This window comes from Pipra filicauda, unplaced genomic scaffold, assembly GCF_003945595.2.
Source record: "Pipra filicauda isolate LSUMZ 115617 unplaced genomic scaffold, ASM394559v2 scaffold23_size5868930_pilon, whole genome shotgun sequence".
NCBI lineage: Eukaryota > Metazoa > Chordata > Aves > Passeriformes > Pipridae > Pipra > Pipra filicauda.
The window spans coordinates 3,876,219-3,893,882 of NW_024104354.1; the positions used below are offsets into that span (position 1 = coordinate 3,876,219).

The 17,664-nt window shown below is 36.0% G+C and overlaps 1 protein-coding gene across 1 annotated transcript in view; it reads right to left on the reverse strand.

Moving 5' to 3' along the window:
* Window positions 1-9,799, reverse strand: part of LAMA2 (laminin subunit alpha 2) — a 289,789-nt gene extending 279,990 nt beyond the window's left edge. The window contains exon 1 of the mRNA XM_039381758.1: window positions 9,735-9,799. The gene's annotated coding sequence lies outside the window, so the exon portion shown is untranslated. The remainder of the gene's footprint in view (window positions 1-9,734) is intronic.
* Window positions 9,800-17,664: the final 7,865 nt, after the last annotated feature.

The window sequence follows — 17,664 nt, forward strand, 5'->3', positions numbered from 1 at the left end:
ATTATTGTATTCTGATAAAGCTCCCTGTATAATGGCATTCCTTTTCGTCCTCCACAAATGGACAACACTCTTTAACTGACTCCTTGTTCAGACAGTCTACTGCTTGTCTCTGCAATTAACCTGTATGCCATTTAATTACCAAGCCTGGCTGGTCATGGTACAGCTCTTTGACTCTCCTGTTCACTTTAAAACCATGTGTAAATACACTGCTTGAGAAAGAGAACCAATTAGTTACTAACCCGTTCAATTTGTATAGTCAATCAGTACTCGAGATTTTATTGATCAAGTAGTTTGCCCCTTCTGTATAGATTACAGCTCATTTTCATCACATTTTAAAATCTGTACAGTTGTTCTTGTATTTTTATTCATTGCATTCAGTGATATTTGCTGCCTTCTACAATGGGGGCATATAGTGAAAGCCTGTGTAAGCATTAGGAGAGTAGATGAATTAATAGCTGTGAAACTTCCTACGTTGACTTACAGTCTCATTATTCTCTTTTTAGGCTGTACAAAGTTAATAGTGTAGAAGCCAGTAATCATTTAGTGTTAACACAGAGACTGGAATTTGGTTTGGAGTTAAGTATCTTAAGCCCTCAGAAACAAACCTCATAAAAAGGACAAAATGATCCTACATGAAAAGAAATCGCAGTACATGGCATCAGGAGAATAAATCCTTCAAAAAACAGTGGAATGGCTGAAAGAGAGCAGCCAAAAAGCATTCAGATTCACACAGCTATAAAAATATTACCTGTTATATGCCTATCAAAAGTCATACCATTGCTTGAAGTTTTAACTCAAACTTTAAGTGTAAGACATGTAAGTAAACAAAGAGTACTTAAGGAACTCATTAATCAGAACATAACTTTGCCCTCAGGTCATCTCTTAAATGTACAGAGCAGCATAGGGCAAAGCTACCAAAACAGCCTTGCCCATAATCAGTACCAACACAGGCAACAAAACAAGTATTGGGTATTTCACTGAAGAGCCCACGTCAAGATGCCAGCACCTCACAGAGAAGTGCACCACACTGAATTCCCTGCAGGCTCAGATGACAGGCAGAGAGCAAAAGATGCACATTGCACCCAGCACTTCACATTTGGTATTGATGAATTCCTCAGACTTGGGATCTTAATAAGCTAAAAATGACAATTAACAACTACATATCTGAACTCTTCTTGAATAATCTTTATTTCCAAGGAGCAGGGAGTTGGGCTCAATGGATCTTACAGGTCCCTTTCAACTCAAGATATTCTATGATTCTAAAATACGGCTTTGTACAGCCAAAAATAAGGTTTTGCTTTTAAAAAAAAACATTTGATGTGCAAGCCTGATGGAATGGAGGAAGCAATACTGAGTTCTAGCAGTTTCACAACACAGAAACGAGATTCTAGCAATACAGATGATGAAAACATTGTCTTGAATCATTATTTTTTTAGGTATTTATTAGTTTATTATTATTTATCTGTCATATTCAAGGCCTCTAGAATATGAAATAAAAATGTGTATGTTCATTATGTCAATAAATCCAGTTACCATTTTCTGAGATTCTTATCTATCCGATCACAAACCCCCAGTAAAAAAGCAAGAGAGCTATAGATAGCACAGTTATTATTTTTTTAGACAATTTTGCTTTGTTTTTTATTAAAATAATCATATATAAGAAATATTTAAAATCTGGTGTACTAGTGTTGTGCATCCTAAATTTAATTTCTCACTAAATTATAAAGTTTGTTGTTATCAATCCCACCTTGAATTTTATGGGCATCCTTCTATTAAACACTTCCAAAAACATGATCTGCCAAAATTACAGAGTTCTTCTTTCTTTATTGCCAAACGCCTTTTGTAATCATTTGCTCCACTGCAAAGACTGGATAAAATGCTCTGAGTCACCAACATATTATCTCTATCTTTTGTAGCTCAAGTGTAAGTAAAGAAATTCTACTCCCTTCAACTGCCGGCTACATCAATCTTTTCCCTTTTTTGTGGCACCAGTATAAAACATTCATTTCTACCTGTTAAAATAACAAAATTCTAACAATTACATGGAGGAAATAGGTAGAAAATATTGGCTTGTCAACAGATGTTTGAGTAGCTTCGGTTCAGTTTCTGATTTTCAAAGGACTACTGATGTGTGAAGAGAAAAACAGTCTCTGATTCTCATCTATGAAATAGGCATGGCCATCTTTCTGCTTTACATTTTGGTTTTTAAGCATGGAACGTATTCCATGAAGCTTTTAGTGGAAGCCAGATAGAAAGTTTGTTCAGTGTTGACAGGTGATTAAACGACGAAAGGCAAATAACACAGAAATTAATCAAATTATTTCAGGTACTGTACCATTCACAGGTAATTAAGCACGGTGCTCAGTTCACTAGAGAATTATGGGTGATAAGTTTAGCATATATTGTCAACAGAAATAGTTTTAGAAAAAACTGCTAAAAATGAAAACCAGCAAATCAGCAGATTTTTCTTGCTTACAAACTCCAATCTATACAAGTTTTACACTGCCACTGTTCTAGTTAAGTCGGGTGTGGCACCAAGTTGCTAAATACATTATTTTTTTCTTAAAATGGATTCTGGATCAAAGCACATCTAGATACGTATCTTAAAGATAAAAATTGTGGCTGCTTGGGATCTTAATTGTTCTACAGATGCCTCACAAGTCATCCCTTATCAATACTAAAGTTCTCTGTAGGCATTGCTAAGCATATAATTGATTCGCTGAGTTCAGCACATTTAGATTAAGAAACAGATTTTTACAACATTCCACAAAGGCCATTAAAGGAAATAAATTATCATCACATATGAGGGAATGACCTCTCATGACATCAGAAAGGAAAATGGAGAAGAACAGCGGAAAACCACAGCAATCTTTGCTGAATCCTGCTTTGTTCAAAAGTTACATAAGTTACTTAGAAAAGAGGATAAAAAGTAAGATGATTGTTTATGGATGATAAAAATTATTCCCAAAAATTAAAATAAGGATAGACCACAAAGAATGGTAGAAAAATTTCACCATTAGTGTCTAGGCAATAAAATGGCAGATGAAATCGTGGAATAGAAATTAATACACAGGGGGAAAATATTATAGGCTCTGCACTAGCTATTACCAGCCCTGAAAGAATTATTATTGATATTTCAATGAAAATATTAGCTCAAGGAATAGAAACAAAATGTCATTACATTACTGCATAAATCCATTTGTACTGACAACTCAAATGCTGTATGGTATTCCTTATCTCTCATCTCCAAAAGGACATGGTAGAGTTAAAACAATGGAGAAAAGTGTGATGATCACAGCTTCTCAATGTGGGCATGAATAGCCTATGAGTTTTCTACTGGAAAACAAACTGATTTGGAGATGTATAAAATTATGTAACTGCATATAAAATCATGAATGGCTTTAGTAAGTAAACATTTGGAAGTGAACATGGCAAGTTTCATTGTCCTTCTAACACAAATTGGAGATGCTGAGTCAATTTATCATACAGAATTTTTCTTCACTGATTGGGACTTTTTTCCTATTTATAAATGGAACTTCTTTTCAGCGTGACAGCAATTAAATTCTGGAATACATGAATAAATTATACAATAAAATATTTTTATTCCAAAAGCAGGAATGGATTAAAACCCAATTAGATTAATACAAAGAACAAGGGTTCATCTGGGGATGTTAAACATGAAGGGCTTGTGTTCAGTTGTCAGTTCAGAATATCCCTAAATCACTGGGTTTTACCCAGGGAGGCATCACTGTACTCTTTCTCTTCTTTCACATTTTTCCTCAATATTGTCATTGATAGGTACCTGTAGTTGTTTCTTACTAAGGCTGGTAGCACATATATCCCTACATCAAGGTCCATCCAAAATCCAGTAGAATATGTAAACTTAATTTTGTGCGGCATTGCTAATGAAACTAATATTTTCGCCAATATTAATCTCTTTCACAAGCAATTGTCCTTTATACTACTTCCCATCATTACTTTGCATACATAGAGGCCTCATTAATGGCTACTTATTCAATAGATCCCCAGAACATTCTCTTGAGATTGGCAATTTCCTTGCAGTTTTCTGTACAGCACTATCACCAAATTAATTTTCTTATATTTTCCTTATTTCATCGCATAAAGGAAAATAACAGTTCAACATCATGTGTTTTTTTTTTTATCTACTTTTCATGTATCCTCACCAACCTCCAGTTCATTTAAGCTTAATGAGTATTGGTGGAATAAAACTCGCCAATCTGATGCCTGGCACCCTGCCCTGTTTTGTCATGCCCTATTACCTACTTCTCTGCCAAACTGACAGATTTTCCACATGCTTTATTGCAATAGTGGAGATCAGCAGAAGCAGATGAGCTACACAAGTAGCAGGTACAAGACATTTTCATAAATCCTGTCAGCTGTTGAATTCAATCTCATTCTCACTCTCCTCCCAAACAGCACTATTTGATTGACCTTCAGAGCCACTGTAAGACCTAGATGATTTCCCTAGCTGAGAGAGGATGGAGGGATTCTAGTGGGAAATCAAAGATATTAACTGCATCTCCAGCTGCTGAAGGGTGATTACAGGTTCATTATGAAGTGGGCATCATCACTGGGGTAACCTACTTTCAAAATGTGTCAAGAAGCAGCTAGAGCAAAGGAAGGGGTACAGGAAACAGATATGAATGTAAACAAAATAATTACCTTGTACATAATTGCTCCTATCATTCACCAGTTCTGACACATTTTTCTTTCCTTCCCTTCACACAACCCATGGAGAATTGTAAATACTGTTTCAATCACATCACCATTCTAGACCTACAGAACAACTGGTGGGGTAAGTCTCACTAGAAGGACACTCCAGCATTACAATGGAAGCAGGAAGTACAACCAAGGAACCAAGATTATAACCTCTGTCAGACTTCTGCTACTGCATGGAGGAAACAGCAGACACCTTAAATGAGAAACAAGGAACCACCATTGGTGGTTGACAGGAGATGGAGACAGCAGCAGAGATACTTACACAGAGATTAAGGAAGTAATTTTCTGAGTGTGGGAGATTGGGAAGAGAGAAGAAAACTGGAAGGAGAAAGATCACTGCAAAGATACTCATAGAACCTGTAGCCCTTCTTGACAGAAAATGCTAGTAAAATTTGCATCCATTATTGTTTCATGTCTAAATTGTGATTACGGTGATAATATCAGTATCATACAGTCATAAGATCAAGGTAAAATTAATATAAATAATTGCAGACCCTGCACATATTAACTTTTAAAAAAATCATTGATTTTCCATAGCATTTTTTAAGTACTTCCAAAATAGAAGACAAACTTTGGTTTACCAGCTCCGGAATTTCTTTGTGTCTTATTAAAGCATTAGAACTGAGAAAATGTTTTTCTCCTTCAAAGAAATCTCTGTTAAGACCTGCATATTCCTCTTCTCTCTTCTAAACAGACCAATGTTTGGCACTGTATACTTCCTTCAATCTTCTCAAAATATCCCTAGTCTCTTCAAAGAAGCAAATAAAACAGCCTGCCTAAATATGTTAACTTTTCAAGCCAATTTTCCTAGTCTGTAGAGCACTTTGAAACGTTCGTGCAGTCAAGCAGAGCTGTTTGCCACTGAATTTGTACTAAAAAGACAAAAGAGAATATGTCAATTTCAGATGTTCTAAGAAGTGTCACAGGAAAAAGAGAGACTTGTCTGCTGCAGCACGGAGCTAAGCTAGGCTGTGGGAACGCAGTGGGGAGAAAAAACTGGGACAAAACAAAACAAAATGTTGCAGCACTGAATTGCTTTCAGCTGTGCACAACAGGGAGTAACTTAATGCACTCTATCCACAATGTAGATGAAGACTTTTATACAACTAGAAAATAAACGCAATTTGAAGAAATAGCTGCCCAGACACAACAGATCATACAGATTGGAAAAAAAAAATTGACACTGAAGCCTTTTGTCCAGAGGAAAACAAAATGGAAAACAAATGTTTCAGTACCCATTTATGTCAGTTGCCCTAAACCCCCGTGCATTACAGTACTGTTTGGTAGCCATCCTTTTTTCCTCCCAAAGGAAGTGGAAAAGTAATTTTTCATATTTGGTGGTAGAGACGGCTTGCTTTTACTTAGAGGTGATTTTCTTCCTGCATACAGAATAGTGTTACATACATCCTCCTGCATATTTAACTTCAACACAAAAGACAGGGTATGAAACTCTAACCTGGAGAAACATGATAGCAAAGCTAACTATAATCCTTGCAAAGTAACAGACACATCTGAAAAAGGATATATTGATTAGTAATATTATGTTGTCTCTCCACAGCTTACAGCATTGAAAATATGTAGGGATGTAGCTGATTTTAATAGCAAAACTCCATCAGTTTTACAGATTAGGAGACTGAATTTAAAAATTGCTACCGGCTTACCCCAATATTATATTGGATGAAATATATAAGTCACCTCCTAGCTTTCTAATGACTTTCCTTTTTTCCCAGAGCTGACACAAAAAGTTGTTTTGAAAAGTAGAACAGGAAAAATATAGGTGAAGATGAAATCCTGTCTCCTTGACATCCATGGCAGAACTCCCACTGAATCAAAAATCCAAAGCACAAAGACTTAACGGACATCTCATTTTCAAAGGTATTTACATGTCCAGTCTGAGTCAGACACTCACTGTCTGGTTTTCAAATGTATTCTGTCTGTATTCTGGCAAAAATTTTGAAGAGCAAAATCACAGTTGTACAAATACCTTATCTGCAGAAAGAGTGCACTATGCATGAAGAAGCAAGCAGCACCACACTCTTTACAGCTATTTCCTTTTATTTATTAACCACAGGACCTTCATTAAAATCTTTGCAGTACAGTAGTATGGTCCTGGTCAGCCAAGCAGGCCTAACAAGAAAAAGTAAAAGGACCTCTGAGAAACAACACTGATCTGCAAACCGGAATTCCATCAAATCACGTGTCTTCCGTTCTTAGATAATACATATCAATTTACAGCTTTCCCAAATTGCATGACATAGCTAAAAATGTGCATTTTTATTCAGTTCCAACATCTGAACACCAGCATCTCCATACTCAGAAGATACCAGGTTTGGTTTCCCCCACTCATGCACTTCCCTCATTTGCCAACAGAGGGTTAGAGAGAGACTGTATGACTTGTCTATCCCAGTTCCGTCCCACTGAAGGTGAATTAAAAAAAGAAAATTGAGAAATGGAAAAAAAAATAAATCAGAATTTCTCAAAAGTAGGATAGAGCCTTGGAAAATCAGAGCCTCCAGATGCAACTGACTGATGACTTTGGTCTTGACAAAGCTTCTGTCTCATGAAAAAAGTTCTGCTATGCATTGTCTTGGACACTAAGGAATAGGAAGCATATTACTATTTTTGCAATAACTTCAGAATCAATGTCCATTGAAACCACACTGCAGTCAAAATTACTTACTGTGCCCTTGAGTCTACAACACTGTCAACTGAAACAGAAACACTGAGATGTTTGTGGTGTTCTTTAACAAGAGGCAACGAAAGATGTTATGGAGGCTAATAAAAGTCATCCTTCTATTCATCGTCATCTAACTGTCAAAAAAAACCAAACTGAGTCTGACTTTACGAAACCAAAGAGCAAATGGAAAAACTGATCTTACCATACTTTTACCACAAGGATTCAGAAGAAAGTATTTTAAAGTATGTTTCTCTCAGCTGATGAGCTTGAATAAACATTAAGTTCAATTTTCATTCTTTGAACTGATTTACATCTTGTTATTCTGATGACATGCTTTAGAAACACTAATGCCTGCCTAGTGATCACTAGTGACCTGCCTCCAGATAGACTTTGTGCCACTGATCACAACCACCTGGGCCTATCCATTCAGTTTCTATTCTACCTTTCTGTCCACTTTTCTAACATGTATTTCATCAGCTTTTCTTTGAGGTTGTTATAGAGACAGCACGAAAAGCCTTAATAAAGCTAGTGTAAATAACATCCACTCTTCTTTCATCCAGCAAGTCTGCCACCTCATCATAGAAGGCTATCAGGTTGGCTAATCAAAAATTCCCCTCCAAAACTTCATGTTGGTTCTAAAACAAACATTTTAGCTACATGTACCATTTACATTTACCATGTTACATGCACGTGTTACTTAAACACAAACTACACAACATTCTATTAAAATGAGAACTAACTCGTCCTTCTCAGATAATACCATAAGGCTGTACACCTTTGATTCATTCAATTGCAATGCATGTAAGGCACAATTAGCAAGATCAAGGCCTTCAGTGATTATAGTATTGAAGGTAGAACGCAAAATGTATTTTGCCCATCTCAGACTCCCAGCTTTACATAGAACAGAGCACGTTGTCTCTATTTCATTTCCAGACAGGCAATATTCTGAGGCATGAACTAGCTGAATAACTGATACTACAAATAATAAAAAACCTACAATAAATTGAAAAATTAAGTTGTATATTTGTGTAGTAATACACTATGCATTGAATACAGAAACTCTTCATTATATACGAGAACACGAAAGAATATTTTGAACATTCTGCATCCTTTAGTTCTAGTACATTGAAATAGTCATTATATGTTACCTAAATTTGTTCACCACAGACTTTGCTATAAAAGGGCTCCTAAATATATGTAATGGCTTTAATAGTGTATTTATGTATTTGTATGTTATATATATGTAATATATACAGACAAGCAAATACAATAGACAGTGCATCTGTATCTGTAGGCACAGTAGTATGCCTAAAATTCTTCCTGTTTCATGAAGAGAACATAGTATGTGCGTGATTTCAATATATTTTAATAACTATTTTGTGAGAAAAATATTTAAATAATATTTATTTTCTCCATGAGAAAAATGGACAAACAATTTCCCTCCCATACATATATTTTGCCCCCTTACTCGAACTGTGACTGAATGGAAAGATCAAATGAGGTCTGAGCAGATGGCTGTCAGCAAACCAGTGACAACATATCGTGGTTTAGAATTAGACATAAAATGTGTAACCTGGTATACGATTTCTGCTTGTAAATGCCAAAGACATCTGGCTTAGAATATAAGCCAGCTTGAACATCTCTACACATATTTACTTTATCATTCATAAAAATTAAATTATATCAGTATCTCTTAATACTTCTCTGTTAAAGCTGTGCCTATCTGTATTAGTGAAAACCCTCCTTTTCTTCTTTATAAAAGTGGACTCAGAGCTCACAGATGTCACATCTTTACATGCCATTAAAATCAGTCTGAACTGCATGCAGAAGAATCCCTGCACATTTCTTTAAAAATGCACGGGATGACACATCAAGGAAAGGAATTATTCTTCTTCTCTTAACACGTTTCAATGGTACTACTGTCACTAGTTTAACACTTTTTTGCCTGATTAAAGGCTTTAGCAATGGACTCTCAGCTGAAGAACAAATGGTTCAGAAATCTGAAGCAAATGCACATTTCTTTGGTTTTCCTTTGGCTGCCCTTGCTGTACTCAAAGTTTGCAAAAAGCCTCCCCCTCAAAAAAAAAAGTTTTCAGGATCCCCACATCTATGCATAGCAGTGGTTTTTTATGCAGCTTGTTCTGATTGACTGAAGTTGCTTTCAGTAATTCTAAGTGACAGACTGCTCAGTTCATGGAGACCTTAACTTCTACACTTTTTGATTCTACAAGAACTGCCCCCTGAAACACAGTTCCACAGTTGATTGGCATCCATACAAAAAAAATACATTTGAAATGTGAGGTCTTTGCAGACTTACTAAGTTGATAACATTTATGGGCATACCTGTAAGTACTATGATAATTGGCTGTAATACTTAAAATGAATTGTAAAACTTAAGTGTTCTCTGGATCGGTTACCGCCCTGGGAAAGTGGAAGCGAAGGAGGGACACAAAAAAATCAGAGGTAGATGGGTTAGAAGAGTGACAGGTTTAACTGCTTGTAACTGTATAAATTCACAACCAACGGAGCTGGCTGATAAAAGCACCTCCTAATGCTTTCCGGGTAACAGTGATACACTTGATTCCATGGAGTCTAGTTACTAAGACATAGAATCAAAGAGAATGACTTCTTGATTAGTGAAAAATTGGAAGAAGGGAGGAATTTAGAATAGGTACTGAGACCCAAAACAGGTAGGAAACATAATTTTGCAGATAGGTAGCAATGAAATGCAGCATTTCTTTTTTGCAGAATAGGGGGGATTTTGATAGGTGATATGGAGCAGGTGGTGGGGCAGGAAGAGCTCCTTCTAGGGACAAAGAGAACAAGGTGAAAGACACAGCCACTGTCAACAGTGAAAGGGTTAAAATAAGGAAGTTCCTGAAAGAAATAAGAGAGAGACACTTTTATAAGCAGAAAGAATAAAAGAACACTCAGCAGATGTACTGTTTAGACATTTGGTGAACCCTAAATGCAGAGGAAAGGGTGATCAAGAGAACATGTCTCGGCAGCCTTTCTGCTTTTGAAACCCAGGGCAGCCGATGAGGGAAAGCAGGAAGGCGAGGAGAGCACAAGATGATCCAAGTGTGTGGGGGGTGATACGTGGAGATGCACTGGAGGGCACAGGATAAGAAAGGCAACAGGTGAAGTGGAAGTAGTAGAGCACAGACAGATCTCAGCTGAAAACAGAATAGCAATAAGCATATTTAGCAGTAAGAGACAAAAAGTTGTGTAACAAAGAGAACTCCTAAGAAAAAAGTCAAAGACTGTTCCCAAACTGAGAAAAGATGAGTGGAAACTTTTATACAATAAATTTGGGTGGGAACACATAATAAACTCTGGTTACTCAGAATACAAATACTGTAATCTTCTCCTTACACCCTGGGAGAAAAAAAATCTCCTTTTATGAAGGACAACAGAAGCCATCACTCCAATGTCAAAAAACAAAATTGCAAGGTAGACCTAGTATCATTTCTACAGGCGCAGTGGGATAGACTAAGAATTTTCTTCAGAGTAATTTTCTGTGGAAAAGGCTTCCAACTGTGCAAAGGCCACTGTAGAATCAGCAAAGAACAAAAAGCCTGAAGACACATCTCTCCACAGAAAGTTTTAATTTCAGAGTTTTGTTTCCATTTTCTACTAAAGAACATTCATCCTTCTTTCTCTAACTAGTTCTTTCTCTAACTAGTTTTCTAATGTGCAGAGTTGTATCTACAAACACATCTCAGCTTTTGTTATGCATGCACTCTCTCCTTAAAATCTCACATCTAATTTTGAGTTTAAGAGAACTTCTTTGACATTGCTATCATAAATCCTCAGGCTGAAATTTCTAAAAAAGTTAGCAATTAGTGCCAAGTCTCTTCTTTCTTCTAGGATAACTTAATAACACAAATACCATCTTGAACCTTCATGAAATCTAACACTACACATAATTATTAATTAGCCTCTGCATTCTTTGGATGTCACACAAAGGAGTTGAAGGAAAATTCAAAGTAATTCCTTCCGAAACATTTATGTTTGAAAATATTTTCAGTATGGGACCTTTTTCACAGTTAGGACTATTAAAAGGTGATGTTAAAGGGTAGAATTAATAATCCTATTCTTATTTTAATCTACACTTAAATATGAGTTTCCTATGCTTGTATTACATAGGGAATCTGTTAAAAATTGGGTTGGGTATGAAGAAGCCATTTTCATGCAGTCTATGCCTTAACCCTGTAAACTTCAAACACTGATCCTTAAAATCTTCCTAGTGTCTTTCCATATTAACTATGATCACTTTAGGGCTGCAGACAATTCTGCTCAGCATTATCTAGCATAGAATATAACTTTTTCTGCTAACAGGAATTTTGGCACCTTTGCAGTGCATTCAGCTGTTCCTAGGACCAAGGCAAAGCCACTTGAAATTTACTGCAGTTCCCAGGCAGTTACCAGCACACCAGCAGGAACCAGGGTGGCTTTGAATCACAGCACAGAGCAGCACCATATTTTCTACCCTGTAAATCTTACAGCATGCCTAAATTTGTCCTTACTGATGAGTTTTTATCCATTTGTTGAAAGAAAATTAAAGCTCATATGCCACACAATTCATAAATTCATAACACAGCGGAGACCAGTTTAATATCCTGTAACAGGAAATTTTTTTTATTAGCAATAGAAAAGCTATCCGGTTATTGGAAAGATAACAGAAATACACATTTCAGTTAATTCTCCATATTATAAAAGAACCCCTGGGGTTATCTTCAGCCAACTACTCAACTCACATTAGACCTACTCACAAATATCCTCGCAGATTTCTACTCACTTGCATTCCCACCTGTCATATATTCAATATTCGAGTGACCTGTAGATGGGTTTTCTGTAGTAGTAGTTTCTTTCTATAAAACTATATTGTTGGTCTTTACCCTTTCTTAAATAATGGTTCAATTGTACTGTCAATGTAGCAGAGACCAAATAAAAGTACCCCTGCTGTCATGTAGCACAATTTCATTTTCTGCTGATTCTTCTGAGGTGCTCATACTTGATCCATCTTGCTCCAAGACTTGACTAAAACATTTAATATGTTACTATTTTATCATCAAAGAGTTTTAAGTTTTTTTAATCTATCTGTGTTTTAACCCTTCTTCCTTATTTTAATTGGATTCTAGTGATTTTTTTATCACACAGTTGATCTCGAGTAAGCAATCGTACTGTACCGTATGGAATTATAACCTCTATACACAGAGTAGACAAAACTCCAAAGACAGTACTACAAGAACCTGAACCTATCATTTAAGGGAGACTTGGTATTAAAAATCCAAGGCTAAGTTTTTTTAAAATCATGGCTCCATCTCCTCAGGCACCTCTACAAGCTTTTATTTAGAACATTATTCTTGGAGTACACAAGGAAGGGCATTGCAGTTTGCATGTTATACAGACACACATGACTGTGTTCAGTAGATACCCTTACAATTTATCTTAAATGCTCTGATTTTAGATGATTGTTAAACTGATGGGACAATGGATAAAGTAATTTCCAAAACAGTGTTACAAAAGAAGTTGACGACAAGTTCCTAGTAGTATGTTTTAAAAATCTTAACACAAGGATCACAATCTGTCCCTGATTGTACCTACATCCTATTCTATGCATGTGAGACTCAGGTCCTGGCCACAGAAGCCCTCTTCCCCACTACTCACAGCTGCTATTCCTACTGGGCTTTCAGTGGCTGAGGGCAGCTTCTCATGATAGAATGGCTCTGCAGTAGTATGGGAAGAAAACTGGAACAATTTGTATTAATGAAAAATTACCTCCTCCATTTAGGTCTGAAGAGCCACTTCCCTAAGCTTTTTTTCAGGTTTTACCAGACTGTATACCAAGAAGGGAATTCTTTTCAACATTGCAATTACACTTTCTCTGTTTTGTTTTGTTTTGTTTTTTTTTAATTCTACAAACAACTATGCTCTCTGTCTTTTTGGTTCTAAAAACTGACACATTTGAATGACCAGATGGCCCTCCCATGGACAAGACACTGAAATAACACAGGCATAAAAGTATAAAATAAAATACCCATTTAACAAAGCCCTTACTATAAGAAAGAAAGGAAATTTTTGCAAATGGATTTAGGAAAATGTGAATATGTAATTACGAAGAGATATAAAGTATACATATGAACCAAAAATCTGTAAGATAAACCTCTGATCTGCCAATACCTAGAGAAAGAAGCTTTGAAGGTATGGAAGCTCAGGGGTGTTCCTTCAGGTCAAAAAGCTCCTTTGGTTTTAAAGGAAGGAACTCATATACACCTGACGTAGATAACACAAGGTACTGGCAATGTAACTGCAAAAAATTAATATGTTTTTCTTACATAATTTCTATGTTACTGTTTTACTCATTTCCATTTTTACCACAAGCTTGCTTTTAAGAGCATAACAATTTTTTTTCCATTAGAGCATTGTACTTGTAAACAAAGACAAAACAAACCCCATGAATTTCTATCATGTGGCATTCCAGAAAGAATGGGATTTGCTTCCCTCTGTTTCTGTCACTTTCGTGGAGTTCAAGTTAAAAGAAACTGAAGTAGCTTTTAAAAATTCCTTGCCACAAAGTATACACATATGAATCAATCACATTAATGTCTGGAAGGCAAATATCAAAGTTCTGCTTCAAAACCTACAACTGGTTTATTGCAAAATGTACATTAAACCCCTTTTTCCACATCTGTAAAATGGAGATAATACCTGCCCTGTTTTATGAAAGATATGGAAATTATGTTGGAAGAAAAAGTCTAGAGGTAAAAAAAAATTAAATATATATACATATGTATTTTTTTTATCCTTAGGTAGTAACATCTAAATGTATCTTTTATTACTGCTAATAAACAGAGCAAAAATGTACCTTTTTTTTTGACATAGGAGATTTATGGAGGTTAAAGGGTACTTTCTGTTCTGGAAACACACTAGATACCTGGTTAGGGGAGAGCAAGCACAGATATACATTCACACATAAGTAAATTAGGGTAGGTCACCCCAAGCCACTTGTCATGAAGCATTTGTTTAAACCTAATGGTTAAAATCTGGGAAGGTCCTTCATTTTCTTTCTAAGCGTAGTCCCTATGCAATGCTATATCCTCTCTCTGTGTCTTGAGCATTATCACTGAGAAAAGATAATGCTGATTCTGATTCCCTTTCTAAAAGAACTTTGAGATCTACAGAATAATTTATTAGATATTTTACTATTGTCTTGAGTTCCCTTTGTGGGGTAATTCCCACACCAGCAGGTAATGTTTAATAGACACTTAGACTATTATGTGTATGGTGATAAGTGCAGAAAATATCACTAGAAAATTTCAGTAAAAACCGTGTTAAATGAAGACAGCAAGAAAACTGATAGGAGGCTCTTGCATAGTTCTGCAATCTTTCAAAGTTCTTTTCTGTTAAGTACCAGGGATACAACGTCTCTTTTCACCACCCATCACAGAACCAAGTTAAATCTACATACACAGTTCCACAATATATTTTGATATAACTTCTGCTCTGTGTGTGCTGGGCGAAGCATCAGCTACTTACAATGGTCAATCAAATAAATTTACTAACTCCAAGTTTTAGACAACAGAAGCAAAGTGCTGACAGACCAACAGAACACAATGCTGATGACTCCAAGTTTACTCACCAGTTAAGTAGCAATATGGTGTATCAGACTGTTATTTAGTTCTACATTCTAACATAAATCCCTCGAGAATGTGTAGGTGCTGGTGTCCATTCCTAAACATCTCTTACATGACAGAGAAGCAATGATCTCTGTGAGCAGCTAACTTAAAATATGAAAACACCTTTGTATAAGTCACTGTAACCATGAGTTGAAGAAAAACTCCTCATGGAATCGTGTATATATGGATATACAGTTGCTCCAGGAATCTGAAGGACATGCAATTTAAACAAAATTCAGCTCAAACAGAAATATGAAGAAAATAATGCATTTTCATGATTTTTCATTTTGGTAAAGTCTCATGAAAAGTATGTTGAAATTGGAATAGATCAAAATTTAGAATTTAAAAGCTAGAATTTAGGTGCTGTGACTTAACTGGGCCCACCACCTTCTATATAAAGACTTATCTGATGCTGCGTTATTTCATGTTTATAGACATGTAAAGAATGGAAAAAAATTCAAATCAATGCCAAAAGCATGGATGATATACTAGAGTAGATAAAGAGTTACAGAAAGGCACTGGAAAAAAACCTGTGATGCAAATGGTTTCAGAACCTACAGAGAATCCTTTCAAAATGAACTTCAGAGAAGATATGTAATATAGATACTGTAATATTCAAATATAGGTAATTATAAATTACAGTATTAATTTGAAAACACGGTTGCTAATAGTACAGACCAGCATATCTAGTGAACACTCCAAATTCAAACCCAGCCTAAAATGACAGTTTATTAGCATCTGCAGTATTTACTTGAATTAAATGTGAACTCTTTATGATTTGAATGATGTCAAAGAAAAACGTTTGCATTAAAGCTGAAAGAGTAGAATACTCTCTGAATCAGAAAAAAATAAATACGTAATTAGCAGAAAACATCAGGAAAACAAGAGTCTGAGGTAAACAAGGAGTTGTGAATACCCTAAGTCACAATAACACAGGAAGGGGTGATGGCCACAGATTTCAATTTGAAATGTTCAAACTGAAGACCAAGAAAAACTTCTCTAAATGAGTAGTATAGCGTGAGAATAGGTTTCTAGAGAGGCTGTGAAATCTCTGTCCTAGGTTATTTCTAAAATTTGGGTACACAAAGTCACAGCTAAAACTGAATTATTCTAATAATATTCTACGCTAATCTAATAAACTAGTTATGTGCAGGTCATACTGTGGTTTTGAATCTCACAAGGTTGGATTCCAGTGGTCCCTTCCCACCAATACCTCTATCCCACTCTATAACAAGTGGGAGAGAAAGAAAAATAAAGAGGAGGTATTAAAAAAAAGGTTAGGTTAAAAAAAAACCACCAATGAAAACCATTCCAAACCAACAGAAATACCCTTACAGATTCATCTATTTTTTAGCTTATGGCATATTTTTAATGACTTAATTTTAGTAAACATGACATAAAAAAAACGCATGGGGATCTGTCAGTTCATACTTTTTAATCTAGATCATACATTTAGACTTAAAATCCTCCTACAGTTTTGTTTGGGGTTTTTCTGAGAAATCACCAGTATATCTCCTAAACAGATGTTCTTCTGTGGTCATTGGATAGGACACAGAAGAATAACCTCTTCGTTCTGCTTCTTCTTAGAATGTGAAGCTTTAGTAATTATTTATTGACTGAAGTTGAAGAGATTTTTCAAAATATCTTGTTTCATATAATGGATTTTCTTGCTTGGAAGGACTTTACTGTTTCATTCGACGGTTTCCAAGAGTGTCCCTCATTATGTAGCTATATCTATCACAAACAAAATGTTCGGCTTTGTGTCAAGATCAGTAAAGTTTCACTTAACTGAGAAAAGCAAAGTGGCAGCTTTCTTTCTTAGTGATCTTTTATTTTGCACACTTCATGTTTCTAGTCAAGTTAGCACATAGTTTCCCAGCTGCCTTAAATCAATCTTAAGCATGTCCTGCTGCTGAAAACAGCCTATTCCCCTTCTTCCCTCATCCACATTTTTTCACCATGCTTTGGTAATCATTTAGCTGCACAGTAAGTTGGAATTGCACAAGCACGTGAAGAAAAAACTAGTATCTGACAAGGATAGTGACCTGCCCACAGTATGACTGACCACATAATCTGTAACAACCACACAAGAGAAATGGGGACAAACTTTTGTGGGAAATCCAAGAGAAGGGGTAGGTACACCCCTTTTTATGACTGCACACTCTTACAGGTAGGTCAGGCCAAATATGGAGCCACAGCTGTTTTCCACCTCTATTTATTTATTTATATAGTTGTGAATACATTTAGTCACAGACCCACTATTGGTCATTTAAGACTAAAAAATGCAACCACCAGATCTTTAGACAGGTAAAGCCCCAACTGAATTAAATTTGGTTAAATTAAATTTGGCTATCCTCAGGCACAGTTCCACCAGGACAACAGTTCAGCTGCCTGTTAGCACTGGCACACTCTCATCTATGCGTAAGCACAGTCTTTTCATAAACTCATCTGTGTCAGAGGCCTCGCAGTTTACAGGCGAACATATTTGTTGTCAGGAATGGCATGCCATTTACATCAGGTGCGTGGCTGACACTACCACCCAAGCAGTGTAGCCTTGCACTCTTC